The sequence below is a fragment of the Bison bison genome, unplaced genomic scaffold, assembly GCF_000754665.1.
Source record: "Bison bison bison isolate TAMUID 2011002044 unplaced genomic scaffold, Bison_UMD1.0 scf7180017864067, whole genome shotgun sequence".
Classification (NCBI taxonomy): Eukaryota; Metazoa; Chordata; class Mammalia; order Artiodactyla; family Bovidae; genus Bison; species Bison bison.
The window spans coordinates 220176-230005 of NW_011494639.1; the positions used below are offsets into that span (position 1 = coordinate 220176).

The 9830-nt window shown below is 46.5% G+C and overlaps 1 long non-coding RNA gene across 1 annotated transcript in view; it reads left to right on the top strand.

Moving 5' to 3' along the window:
• The window catches only part of LOC104986324, a 13817-nt gene extending 4653 nt beyond the window's left edge, over nucleotides 1-9164 (top strand). Inside the window, exons 2-3 of the long non-coding RNA XR_825022.1 lie at nucleotides 7022-7169; nucleotides 8035-9164. This is a non-coding gene — a long non-coding RNA (uncharacterized LOC104986324). The remainder of the gene's footprint in view (nucleotides 1-7021; nucleotides 7170-8034) is intronic.
• Nucleotides 9165-9830: the final 666 nt, after the last annotated feature.

Here is a 9830-nt window from a genome sequence, read left to right on the forward strand (position 1 = left end):
AGCGGTACCAATGGTCTGTCACATGCCTGATTTGAGGGTTACAATAAGACGGTGTCCTCACCCCTGCTGGTGGGCTGTTGCTGATGGAGACCCCTGCCTCCAGCCCCCTCTCTGTGTCTGCTCACCTCCATTCCAGTGCATGGGCGCGTGTGTTCGGTAACCAGGGGAGGGCAGAGGGCGGCGGAGGGGCTGGAAAGGACAGGAAAGGAGTCCGAAGGCCGCCGTGCTCCCAGGAGCATGGAGAGAGCTGCGGGACTCAGGGTCTATCTGAGCTGCTCAAGGATGACTTGTAAGTTCTTGTGCCCTTTGAGTTTGCTTGACACGGTCAGCCACTGCAGCGATGCGAGGCTTCTCTTAGCTCTTGGTGGGCAGGGGGCATGGACCACTGAGAGCCAGAACAGAAGGGGAAACGCTGAGTGGCTGCTGTGGTGCCCACAGCTGTAAGGGCTTATAGGAGGCGCCTTTCTGGGGACTTCCAGAAATCCGCTGGACTCCCCTCGTGGCGCAGCGGTAAAGAATCCGCCTGCCGATGCAGGAGACACAAGAGATGTGGGTTCAATCCCTGGGTGGGGAAGATCCCCTGGAAGAGGGAATGGCAAGCCCCTCCAGTATTTTTGTCTGGAGAAGCCCCGTGGACAGAGGGTCACAAAGAGTCGGACATGACTGAGCAGCTGACTACACAAAAGCAACTCTAGGGCACTCTAAGAATGCCGCCGAAGCCATCGAAACACAGTTACAGACATAGAGAACAGAGGTGGTGCCTGGCGCGTAGTAGGAACTCGGCGTGTGTGAGTTCCCTAAGAAGCTCACACGTCAGCGTCAGGGCAGAGCCCCTGCTCCGGAGCCTTCTGATAACGCTGCCTGCCTTTGCCCTAAGCATGTTTGTTTCTCACTGTGTCCGGTGCCCCAGGGAACACCCAGTGGATCTGCCCTTCACAGATCCCTGTGTGTGGTGATGGTGGTTTTTCTCTTTCAAGATGAAATCATTTTTTTTCCCCTTTCTGTTCAACAAAGACAACAGCCTTTTGGTTTTTGATAAACGTTCCCTTCATGCTAGCAGGTGGATTTGCCCTGGGCACTAAGCGCTGTGCTTTTAACACACACGCAGGCCCAGCTGTTTGAATCTGCTGCGCACTCCAGTCTTTCTTACTTCTCTTATCTTCTGCCCCCGGGGTTTGAGTCTTCTCTGCCTTGGCAGGCTGATAACATGTGGAAGGAGGAGAACAGTTTTAATTAATAGACTAATTAAGTGGTACAAGCCTTTAATAGCTGATTATAGGAAAGTCGTTCCCCACTCCCCCCCAAGTGATTGATTTATTTATTGTTCTTGTGCTGCATTATGGCAAAATAGTCAGCTTCTCATTATCTTTTGGTTGGTTCCGTGGGTCTTTTCCTTCTCTCCCTCTTCATGTGTCCGTTTGCTAACGGTGGGCACAGGCAGGATGGGAAACCTTAAACCAGGGGATGAGCAGAAGCAAGGGTCAGAGTGCTGGTGCTACCCGCGTCTTGACAGCGACAGTTAGAAGGGGGAGGGGAGGTAGGAGGGAAAAGATGGCAAGAAAATCCTAGCCATAATTGTAAGCTTATCTCCCCAAGACCCTTCACTCATGATCCCTCCCCATCGTAGGCCATCACTCACACGCGTCGGGGGCATTCAAAACCGGCGCAGTGTGGAGTTTTAAAGAATGCACTGAAATCCAACTGCCTGAGTTCAAACCTTGCCCCTCCCACTGGCTAGCTATGTGGTCTGGGCAAGTCCCTTAACCTCACTGTGCCTCAGCCTGCTCGTTTATAAAGTAAGAATATAATCCTAGGTTCCTCCCTAGGACTGGGCATCTTTAGTGGCTCAGATGGTAAAGTATCCACCTACAATTGCAGGATACCTGGGTTTGATCCCTGGGTCGGGAAGATTATCTGGAGAAGGAAATGGCTATCCACTCTAGTATTCTTGCCTGGAAAATTCCATGGACAGAGGAGCCTGGCAGGTTACTGTTCATGGGGTCAAAAAGAGTCAGACACGACTGAGCGACTAACACTTCCAACTTTCCCTAGGATTGTCATGAGAATTAAGTGAAACAAGCCAGGTAAAGCACTTAGCACACACTAAGCCCAAGCAGATGAGCTATGACCATCACTACTGTCTGAAGTTATTTAAATTGACTGCTACATAGAAGGGAGTTGATAAATGTTTGTAGAATAAATGAATGACTACATCATAATTTTCAAGTAGATTGTGAGTCCTTGAAGGTCAAAAGGGTGAAGAAAAGAGGAAACTGCCCATTAAATCATAATAAGAAGCTACTTGTAGTGAGTGCTGATCACGGGTTGGGCTCTGAGCTAATTGGTTTCTGTACATTCTCTCATTTAATCCTGATGTAATGTGATTTTTGCCAGCCTTCTTAGAACATGTTTTCCTTAAACAGCCCCAGCCCCCGGACCAAATTTTGTGGGCTGTCCATGTCCTCCCCAAGATTTCCAAGGATTCTTAGGGGATGGGCTGACATTTTCATGATCCTGGTTTCTTATGAATTCCTGCTCAAGCTGAATTCAAGGTTATTTCCCTGCATCCTCTTAGTCTCAGAGCAAGTCGAACTCTTCCCTTCCTTCCGTCCGGAAAGCCCCCAGAGCATAGGGCCATTTTGAGTGGAAGACTTTTACTGAAGGTCAAGAGGCAAGACAGGAAGTTATAGCACCACCTAGAGCAAGCAGAAGCTGGAATTCACCACAGTAAAGCTCCCCACCTCCCTCGCCCCTGTGCCTTCTCCCTTGGCTGTTTTGCTACCCAGAGCCCTGCTGCAACCATTTTTCCTTCCTAAGAGCCTTCTCCTCCATGTCTCTACTGTTCTCCACCTTGCCCTGAAAACATCAGCTTCCTGTTACTTAATCACACAAATACATTTAGCTCTTTGAACAAAGGTCTCCAGTCCAGGCTGTTCTCAGTCCTGGGTCAGAGGAGCTAAGGAGATGGCGGGGTATAGAGCGGCTCAGCTGCTTGTCTCAGCCACGAAAGTTTACCAGAGTGTCCTCCTCAACAAATGAGCCACTGAGATGAGATGGCCTGAGATGGCCTCTGAGATGACTCCTGCCCCACTTAGAATGAAGAAATATGGCAGTCCTATTTTTGCATATTTTTTTTCTTCCTGTTATACTTGTGGTCATGTTGCAGGAAGGGGAACCCCTTCTAGGACCCGAGAGTGGGCTTCTAACACTCAGAGACAGACTGTTGAAGACACACGCTGACAAAGCAAGAGACTCTACTGGGAAGGGGAGCCGGGGCGGAGAGTGGGAGGTGAGGGACCCAGGAGGACCTCTCCGCCACGTGGCTCACAGTCTTGGGTTTTATGGTTGTGGGGTTAGTTCCCAGGTTGTCTCTGGCTAATCATTCTGACTCGGTCCTTCCTAGTGGTGTGTACATGGCTCAGCCAAGATGGACTCCAGCAAAGAGGATTCTGGGAGACTGGTAGGACATATGGACTGTCGTCTCCTTTTGACCTTTTCCAAATTCTCCCGGTTGGTGGTGGCTTGTTAGGTAATACCATGTTCCTTTCCGGGACCTGCTGTCAAAATAACTCATGCAAATAAATGGTTACGGGCCAGAGTGGGTGGTGTCAGTGTTTCCCCTAACAATCATGGTAGGAGGTAGATAATATTATCTCCATTTTTTTCCAGATGAGGAATCTGGAAGTGAAAGATGTTAAAAAAAAAAGTGACCCACTCAAAGTCACACAGCTCATTCAGAGCTGGACTCCCAGGGCGGGCCTGTCTGATTCCAAAGCCAGGGAGGCAGATCACGACACCGTGTGGTCGCTTAATGCAGCTCAAGCTGGTCTGAGGTGGTTCTACTTCTATGGTAAAACTTTCTCAGGAAATCTTTCTGTGAGGAAGGCAATGTGGGTCATAGGAAGGTGAATTGATTGACTGAAGACCCAAGCCATTAAAACAGATTTAGAGCTAGAAATAGCTACGTATCTATAGCTTCATGTATGAGACCCAAGAGTTGTTGCTATTAATCACTGCTGAATGATCACTCTGATTGCTTCAATTTTGTTGATGCTGCAGTTGCTGAATCTGCTGTGCTTTATCCAACCTTGGGTAGGGCCTCTTCTCCAGGAAGATAAAGAAGGTTTTCTTCTGCTTATGGAGTTCTGGCTTCATATGTAAAACATCACTTTGGGAGCCCCTTCTCATCTGTGAAGGCTGGCCGGTAGCTGCGGCTCTTATAAAGAGCTCAATGAATAGCTATGGAATGAATGAAAGAAAGGCTCTTCACTCTCTCTAATTTGTCAGTTCTCTTCCCAAGGCAGGAGTTAGGCAGAAACAGACAAAGGAGCATCCATCCCAGCTGGGCAGCTGGCAGGAGCACCAAAATTGTTCTGATTCAAGAACATCGCTGGAAATGGGATGAGGCTACAGAATTTATCTGCTCTTTTCCCAGAAAGAGTCACGAATGCAGTTAGAATTCTTTAACAAGCTTCTGGGGCAGAGGTGTCCAGATTTTACCACATAGTAGCAATGTGACCCTGGATTTCTCATCCCTAAAATGGGGGTTTGTTACTTATCATAAGGGTTTTTTCCCCTCAATTAAGTGTGATAATGGAAAAATTCTAGCTTTTATCCTTACTTACTCTTCAGTCTACTCTAATCTGGTTTCTGCCCTCCCACACCCCACTGATTGCTTTCACTGAGGTTACCAATCACCCCTTTGTTGAAAATTCCACTTCTCCATTGCTTGGTGGCATTTGACACTGAATAACAGAACTTTCTCCATGAAATAATCTCTTCCCTGGTTCCTTATGACCCCAGGGCCTCCTGTCATAAAATAATTTATGCAAAGGGTTACCAGCTAGAGTGGGCAGTGTCAGGCTTGACATTTGCATGTCTGCTTGACCATCCTTTTAAGTCTCCATTTGAGGCATCCTTATTATTTGTTGCTGCATAATAAATTACCCCCAAATTTAGCAGCTTAGAACAGCATCGTTTCTGAGGGTTAGGAATTTGGGAGCAGTTTAACTGAGCTGTTTTGACTTGGGCTTTCTCTTGATATGCAGTCTCACTCATTATTCATTCATGAAGATTCTCTTCAGGTCTTCAAGCCCCCTTGCATGGCTCTGGGCAGGAGGCCTCAGTTCTGCACATGTGGGCCTCTGCACAGGACTGCTGGTGACGGGGAGGCGGCTTCCCCAGGAGATCTCAGGGGTGCCGTCCCATCACTTCCGCCCTTGTCACACTGCCCGACCCTGGTACAACGTCAGGGAGAACCACACACCAGTATGAAGATCAGAGACAGCACTGGGGGCCAGCCTGGATGCTGGCTACCATGGCAGCCTTCTTGGCTGACCCTGAAAAGTCAGTGCTCCCCAGAGTTCCATCCTGACACCCGCCTCCTCTCAATCTCCACACACACCCTTGACAGCATGGAACTCCCCTTCAGTTACATCTAAATTTTAAGGTCATCCAAGTCTGCGTCTCTAGCCAAGTTCCCTCTCAGAACCTTCAGCTTGTACACTCTCTGCCTGTGTGCATGCTCAGTCTTGTCTGACTCTGCGACCCCATGGACGATAACCCGCCAGGCTCCTCTGTCCATGGGATTCTCTAGGCAAGGATACCGGAGTGGGCTGCCATTCCCTTCTCCAGGGGATCTTCCTGACCCAGGGATCGCACCCGCGTCTCCTGCGTCTCCTGCATTGCAGGCTGACTCTTTACCCGCTGAGTCACTGATGAAGCCCCTCTTACACTCTCTGTTGGAGCCAAAGGCACCTCAGAGTCCACAGATCTGGGCTGAACTCATCCTCAGCCCACGAGCTCGTTTCTCCTCCTGTGTTTCCGTCTCAAGAATGACAGTGTCCATTCCATTGTCCTACAAGAAACAGAAAACCATTTGTCGCTGCCTTTTCCCCTTTCTCTCATATCCAACCACCATGTTAAGGCTATTTGTTTTCTCATCGTTTTTCCCATCTTTTGTTTTGAAAAATGTCAAAATATAGCAAGAGTTAAAAGACCAGTAGAACGATCCCCTATTGACTGGATTACTTCTAGGTTCACAATTGCTGATATTTCGTGTCGCATTTGCTTTCTCTCCCTGCTTCTCTTCCCTTAGGTTTATGTCTTTTCGTAGTAATATTCAGATGCTATTTGCCATTCTCTCACAGATATACAGTGTGTGTATGTGTGTGTGTGTTTGAAGTTTCTATGTAAATACAGTGGATTTGAAAGTAAGTTACAGGGAAAGAATCTGAAAAAGAGTGGGTGTATGTGGGTATATTCTTCGTCGCATACCTGAAACTAACACAACATTGTAAATCAACTAGACTCCAAAATAAACATTAAAAATAAATAAAATTTATTGATAGATGATAAAGAAAGAAAGTTTCAGATATTATGACACTTCATCCCTAAAGAGTTCTGCATCTGTTTCCTAAAATGTTTAGCCTTCCCAGGGGCTCAGTGGTAAGGAATCCACCTGTAATATATGAGATGCAGGTTTGATCCCTGGGTCGAACCCTGAAGTGGGAAATGGCAAGCCACTCTGGTATTCTTGCCTGGAAAATCCAATGGACAGAGGAGCCTGGTGGGCTACAGTCCACCAGGGGATACAAGGGAGTTGGACACGACCAAGTGAGTAAACAACAAAACAGCTCCTAAGAACCATGATGCTCTTTCCCTACGTAACCACAATGCCATTATCATTCCTGAGACCACCTTCCCCGCTCTGCCTCCTTCAGGCCGTGCGCTTTCCTTATCATCGCCAGCACAGCCATCTCCTAACTAGGTCCTCCTCTGATCCATGCCCCAGGCTTCTGCCAGGGTGAGCTTTCCAAAATACACATCTGATTATGTCACTTCCCTTCTCGGGACCTGTCAGTAGCTCTATATTACTTTCAAAATAAAGGCAGACTTCACAAGGCATATAAGCTTTCATCATGTGGATTCATTTACAGCCGTCTCGCCCAGCACTAGAAATGTAACATGAGCTACATAAGTAACTATTCACAGAAAATTTGCTTATTTTTGGCCCTGCCAGGTCTTCACAGCTGTGTGGAGGCTTCAGTAGTAGCGGCTCTCGGGCCCCAGAGCTCGGGCTCAGCAGTCACGGTGCTGGGCTTAGTCACCCTGGGGCATGTGGAATCTTCCCTGACCAGGGATCACACCTGTGTCCCCGGCATTGGCAGGTGGGTTCTTCACCGCTGGACCAGAAGAGAAGTCTGGTAACTTTACATTTTAAATGTAGCCACATTTTTAAAAGTTCTTAAAAAACAGGTGAAATGAATTTTAAAAATACGTTTTATATAATCCGATATGTTCAAAATCTTATCATAGCAGCATAAGCCCAACATAAGAACTATTAATGAGATGTCTTACTTTTTCTCCTGTCTTCAAAATCTGACCTTTATTTCATATGTACAGCATATCTCAATTCAGATGCTCACTTTCCAAGGGTAAATGAAAAATGAATTCTTACCAAAATAACAAGATTATATTTAACAAAAAAATTTATGTTGTTCCAGCTGACTTAATTAAAATTAAATAAAATGGGAAGCTCTGTTCTTCCTTCACACTGGCCACATCTCAGGTGTTTAGTAGCCACAGGGGCTAGTGGATCCTGAAAAAGGGAATTCCTGAGCAGCAGTTCTCAAAGTGTGATCCAGGGTCTCCCTGGGGGTCCTCAAGACCTTTCCAAAGGGCTCACTAAGGTCAAAATTATTTTCATGACAATTAAATGCTATTTGCCTTCTTTCACTTTTTCTTCTCCCATCAGTATAGCACAGCGGAGTGCTCCAGAGGCCACATAACATGTAATGTGACCACAGATTGAACATAGAAACATTTAAGAGAATCAGCAGTTTGTATTAAGCAGATAGTGAAGAAATTTACCAAATTGCGAAACAAGACTTCTTCTCTCCTGACTTGCTTTTGTCTTGGAAAGTATAATTATTTTCCATTAAAATGTGTATATTTATATACTCAATGAGATGATTATTTTTAAATGAATTAATGAAAAGATTGAAATGTTCTCGGTTTTACTTTCTGATACAGTAATTATCGATGGCGAGAACTCTCACTTCTCTATGGTGTCAGAGGGCTTTGAGAAGAGCTGGCCTCCAGCAGCCTGGCTCTCCAGCTTCATCGCTAGTGATTTCCTCTCCTCTCTCATACTTTTCACATGAACATCCAGCTCCAGACAAGATGAAGCAGATCCACTTTCTCCCTCTTCCTCTGGTTAAGTGCTTCCTAAAATCCCGAACATCACAGATACAACAAACATCTGAAAGGCAAAGCAAAGGCTAGGGACCTCAGGACTCAAGGAGTGACATGGCACCGAGGTGGTATCAACAGAGCCCGAGATGGGTTGCTGAACTTCTGCTCTGGTCCAGCAATAACGAGAAGCCTGCCACCACTCAAGTGTCGATGGCTGCATGGAGACCCTGGACTTTTACCCCCACCTGGCGGTAACCAGGAGGTCACCCTCCACCCCGCCCCACCCTGCCTGGCAGAGCAGTAGGAAAGGGGCCCTGCTGAAACAGATCAGTCTCAGAACACAATACCTGAAGTGTCCAAGATGCAATTTAAAATCACTCATGATGCCAAGAACCAGGAAAATTTCAACTTGAATGAGAAGAGATAATTAGCAGATGCCAACACGGAGATGACAGAGATGTTGGAATTATTTGACAAGGATTTAAAAACAACCATCATCAACATGCTTCACTGAGCAATGGTAACATTGCTCAATAACTTAAAGGAACGAATAGCAAGTCTCAGCGCAGAAATAAAAGGTGGAAAGAAGGCTCATATCCTTTACTTGGGCCTTAAAAGCGCCACTCGTGTTTCCGGGATGACCACCCTCACCTCGTGCCTGGGCCAAGGCGTCTGCCTCTTCTTAGAACACCCATCTCTCCTTTTTAAATCCTGCTTGTCCCGGGGTCAGCTGAGATGTCACCTCCTCTGCGAAGCCTTCCTTGACTTCCATGCCCCTTCCCCCTGAAAGCTCCCCACGCCACAACACTCACACTCAAGTCCAATTATTCTGTCCTCTCTCCCTCCACACCTACCCAGTGTAAAAACTTGCCAGAGACTGTGTCTTATCCCAGGTGCCTGGTATAGCACCTGGCTTAAGCACTCAGAAAACTGTTGAATAAATGAATAAATCTGTGAATAAATGGAAACTCTGCCGTGACTCTCTCTTTTATTGAATACATCTAATTAATGCCTGTGGTCAGGCATTAAATGCCGCACACAAACTGTGATACACAACTTTTTGGTATTTGGCTTCCCTTCATAGCTCCTACTCCTCTGCCACACTGGAAAACAGTGCTTTGTTTTGTTTTCCTGGAACTTCAAAACACTTATTATTTGTCACATACAATGGTTAATTTCTTTCTTAAAAAAAATTTTTTTTATTGGAGTAAAGTTGATTTACAATGTTGTTTCAGATATACAGCCAGATGAATCAGTTATACATATATATATCTCCACTCTTTTTTAAAAGATTCTTTTCCCACATAGGTCATTACAGAGTGTTGAGTAGCGTTCCCTATTGAATAGGTCCCTAGTGAGGACCTGGTGGGCTTCCCTGGTGGTTCAGATGGTAAAGAATCTGCCTGCAGTGTGGAAGACTCAGATTTGATCCTTGGTTTGGGAAGATCCCCTGGAGAAGGAATGGTTACCCACTCCAGTATTCTTGCCTGGAAAATTCCATGGGCAGAGGAGCCTGTCGGGCTACATAGTCCATGGGGTTGCAGAGAGTCGTACACAGCTGAGTGACTAACACTTTCACTTCATTGTACACGAACTTGCTAGTCATCTATTTCATACAGGTGGCACTGGCCACC